Genomic DNA, 5178 nt, shown 5'->3' with positions numbered 1-5178 from the left:
GTCACTGTGAAACTACAAATAAATGCTGGCTGTCTCCACATTTTAACTACTGTTTGCACTAGTCTTCACAACTCAAAAAAATCACGCAGAATTAGAGAGAGATAAAAAGATGAAGAGAACAAAGAAAGCAGAAGTCAAAGCACCTGAGGCTGCTCACCTGTGAGAAAAAGGCCACAAGTAGATTTGGCTAAGCTTTATGACCAGAGAAGATAAAATAAGTGCAAACAGTTACTCGCCAAATCACAGACTCACCAAAACACTAGAATTAGGAGCACTCTATTCAAGTTTCAGGCAGATGAAAGCAGTAATGCATTTGTGAATTTGTGAAAAAGCAGCAAATTTCCAGATCTCGCTTCCACAAGAGATTTATGAGTCAGGCAGTATAAGTTGCTTCAGAAGGGTATTCGATAAGCCCACAAACAGTAGGCCCAGAAGCAAGCATTTAGCAAGACTGTACAGAGCTGTACTTCTAACATACCAAATATAAAAGTCTCCATACAAGGGAAAGATGACCAGAGGGCTGGAGCACCTCCCATACAAAGACAGGCTGAGGGAACGGGGCATGTTCATCCTGAAGAAGAGATGGCTGTGAGGAGACCTCATTGCAACCTTCCAATATTTAAAAAGGGATTATAAACAGGAACGGAATCAACTTTTTACAAGGGTAGACAGTGACAGGACAAGGGGGAATGGTTTGAAACTCAAGATTGGATGACAGGGGTAAAGTTTTAATGAGAGTGGTGAGGAGATCTGTCTGGAACAGGCTGCCCAGAGAGGCTGTGGACACTGCATCCCTGGAGGCATTCAAGGCCAGGTTGGATGGAGCCCCTGGCAACAAGGTCTAGTACCAGACCTGGAGGTTAGTGGCCTGGCCTGTGGCAGGGGGTTGGAACTGGCTGCTCTTTTGCGTCCTTTCAATCCAAGCCATTCTATGATTCTATGAAAGACCAAGGCACCAGAGTGCAGTCAGCGGCAATGCTGGCCTGATTTCCATGAATAACCTCACCTGCTGCCAGCACGCTAGATGAACCACCAGTTGCTCCACTGGGACATTTGTTACAACACTGGTTAGCTTAGTTAAAGGTGAGAAACAACATTCCAAAAAGATGGAAACATTTAATGAGCTTCTAAAAAATAAACATCCAACTCTCCAATTTCACTAAAATGTTGTTTAAAAGAAAAGTTATCCTTTACTTTCCATAGAGCAATCTTCCTAATTTTCACAAAGCAATCTCCTTTCCAAACTGTAAGAAAAGCCCAAACCAAAACAAACAAATAGAACCACTAATTTCCAATATTCACACAAGGTTTTACAACTCCCATTGGTTATCCGCCTGGCCTATTTGAGCCCTCTGCAATTCTGTTTTGAGGAAGTAATTAGAGTTGCAGATATCATTCAAAAGATAAATAAGACATTAACATATTCCTGTATTTTCTCTCCTGTAACTCATTTTTCTTCTTCTGTGTAAGTGAAGGTGTTCCTTCAGTTACTGGTAATGACATTTGCATCTTTTCTGTCAGAACAACAAACTGTAGTTGTAAGAATAATTCAATGTCTTCTTATAATTCAATGTCTTGTGTTTTTATTTTTTTAAGATAATTTTTAACATAATTTGACATCTTCTTGCATATTTAGTCAGCATTTCCTTGGAGTTATTCGAAACAACTTTGCAGACACCTTTCTTGAAGTCTTTTAAAACTGCTTCTGAAACCACCACTCCAGTCTTCAATTGTGTATTTTTATAGGTCAAAGTCCTTTTTGTTTCAATACAGTTATAGTATGTAGGAACAAAGGCAGATTCAGTCAAGTCTCTCTTTAGAACAGCACTGAGTTTTAGTGGTTGCAGAAGTTTTCCAGCTTTTCTACAACAGAATTTAAGATCGTGGTAAATTAAAACAGAGCGGTGAATACTCTGCCAAAAGACTGAGATGACTTGGCCCTTTTCTCCCTCCCTTCCCCCCTTCTTCATTTTGTTTGTTGCTTAAATGAACGGCAGAGACCTCCTCTTCATGAGTTTGTTTTCTCTGAAGCTGACAATAGCTGCATAGAAACAATAGCTTGTTGCATCACATTTCTAGCAACACCCCTTACAGATGCTTTCGCTCAGTACTATTTTCCTTTTTTGATCTAGCCAATCAAATAAAGCTTTTTTTCCTCCTATTATTTTGCAGAATTACACCAAGTATGAATATTTATTATTACTTAGTTTATTTCAGAGCTGTCAAATTGCCCCCAATTAAAAGGCAGAAGCCTTACATTTCATACACATTTAAAGTCTGCATTTTGTCTTACCTTAGAATGGTTATAGGATTTCAATATCAGACCATTAAGGGATCTTTGAGTAATATTTTAATCCTTCTGAGTGGTTTGATGAAAGCTTATTGTGTCTTAAAAATCATCTGGTTGGGATTTACATTCACCCCCTTCATCATCACTTGAATTCCTTATTCCATTAAACTATCAAGATAAACTTGGAAATTTAATTCACGCATATGGTACAGAGAGCATGCAAATAAAACAAAAACTTTATCACTAACTTGTAGTATTGTAGAAATCAAAGCGTGCATCTGCTTTTCAGACTAAATTAATTTCTGTTTACCTCGTCCAGAACCAGAAATAGGGCCTAAAGACAAAGCTTTATACAAAGCTCTCACTCTACCTCCCTCTACTTACATACTTGGTGGGTTCTACCACTGAAGGCAATTCTTAACTTACTAGGAATTGCTAATTAGTAGCTGGTCAGGAAAAGAAGACAATGACAATACTCACATATGGGATCGCAAAGAGCTTTCAATGCCTGACAGAAGCCATGACAAATTCAAATCTGCACTTAACTACAAAGTGTCTATGAAATTAATGATAACTTGAAAGCAAAATAGTATCCTTCTAAATGAAAGGCATGATGATCCCACTGCCAATAATGTAGCCAAGGCCAAAGATTTACTGCTACATGCAATACGTTACATACTTGACGTTATTTTCTTTCTGTTTGGGATTTCACAATCGCATTTTACAGTGTCCTGGGATTATCAGTGTTGCAAGTACAACATGAGTGGCAAAGAACAAGCAGACTTTTCCCTTTATGAATATGGGAAACCTGAAATTTGCCTGAATATACCTGATGCAGCCAACACACCACTGTGTAAAAACAATAAGCTACACTGAAAGCAGTATTATTTGAATAAAGAACAAAAAGTTTCCTGATTATATTCAAGCCTTTAAGTACTAATTTCCCTCACTCCTTTAAAGACTCAAATATAAGATCAGACTCCGAGCCTCTTCAAACAAAGAAAACAGAAAAAACAAACATCCCTGAAAAGAAACAGCTTAATTACAATTTACCTGTTTGAAAATATCAGTTAAAGTTCTGGTTAGAAGCACAGTTATGCAAAGTTATTTCTAATAACTCTACTTACTCCTATACTCTAAGCAATTCTAAAATTAACTTGGGTTCATAGCAACGTAAAAGAAGAACCAAATTTAAACTGTAATAGTAATCAAAAGTCTTCTAGGGATGCTCTGCTCATGTAAACAATTCCTGTCACCACAGACATAAATAAATAAAAGCATGTATCTGATAAATTAATTCCCTTTCCTAGGAAACATAATTCCAATGCAATTCTTTACTTGCATTATCACTATTTGTCTATGCATTATCACTATTTGTCTAATGGATATAAAAAACTAGCTTTAAATATTTAGCAATAATTAAATTCAAAGACATCAAAACTAATTCTGCGTAACACTCTCCACCAGAGAAATGGCAATTTAGTCTTCCTTACATCCTCCCTATCCAAGTCAGCTGTTTTTCCCCAAGGAGATTAACAAGGCACAGAAAAGAGTAGCAAAGTGCAAGAACCACTAGTCCCATTTTCTGCCTTCAACAGTGGTTTTACTTTAGAAAAGTATTTACCAGAAAAGATGTTCTTCACCAGCTTCTATTAAATTAATGGCTTATGGATTTTCTAAGCCAACAACTGACTTGTTTATCATGATACTTTCAGGAACAAGAACAAAACACATTGCCAGGGTATCAGACACAGTCAGTACCATTTCATAGCTACATACTTACTACAGAATTCAAAGCATCCCTTTGCAGAGGTCATAGTTGTAGGAAAATCATCTCAACCATCTGTCTATCTCTATATTTGGAACACCATAATAAGCTATAGTCTTTTTAATTCTTGGAGTGAAAATTAAAAAAAATTGAAACAAGAGTATAGCAACTGTGAATGTTCTACGGAAGGGAACAAGGACAGAAAAAGAAGAAATAGCACACATCAGAACAAACACAGTATGAACAGGTTCACAGATACAACCAATAGCAGTTTATGACAACTTACATCTGGACTGACACAGTTTTATTTCCCTATCCTCCCTCCACCCCATACATTTAATGAAAAACTAACACTGATGCAGTGGGCAGACAAAAGCCCAGAATCAACCAGCTGAAACAGATGTGGAATCACATCCATAGTCAAAATCACTGCAACAAGCTTAATTTAGATAAGTATCTAAAAGTCTTAAGCTTTATTACAAAAAATTCCAGTTCACCCTAAATCTGAAAATGTATACTGAAAGCACCCGTGTGTCCAGACAACATTAGCTATAACACAGTAACATGATGAGAAATTATATGATTAGATGATGAGAAATATCAAAAGCAGACATCTTCCCAAAAACTATATTAAATTTCAAATCTCATCATGATTGACCATACAGCCTGCTTACTGCACCTTCTCACTACTGAATAAAATTCAGATTGCTCGGGAACCCTTGCTGCAAACTTCTGTATCTTAACTTTGCATTAAATAGGAAATTTAACTTAACTCTGAAAACCTAACCCTAAACCTTACATTTATCTAAAAGGGACTGGATTCTTTTACTCTGTAACATACATTTACAGTGAACACTATTTTAGTGCTGACAGTGGGCTGGCAACACAATGCTACCCATGATCTCAAGATCCCAGAGATACAGTCTGGAGAAGAGGAGGCTGATGGGAGGCCTTATTGCACTCTACAGCTTCCTGAAGGGAGGTTGGAGTGAAGAGGGGTTTGGCCTCTTCTCCCAGGCAACAAACAGGACCCAGGGAAATGGCCGCAAGTTGTATCAGAGAAGTTTAGGTTAGACACGAGGAAAAACTTTTTTTCTCAGAGAGTGGTCAGGCACTGGAA

This window comes from Meleagris gallopavo, chromosome Z (genome assembly GCF_000146605.3).
Source record: "Meleagris gallopavo isolate NT-WF06-2002-E0010 breed Aviagen turkey brand Nicholas breeding stock chromosome Z, Turkey_5.1, whole genome shotgun sequence".
NCBI lineage: Eukaryota > Metazoa > Chordata > Aves > Galliformes > Phasianidae > Meleagris > Meleagris gallopavo.
Note: the sequence above shows the minus strand (reverse complement) of the source record.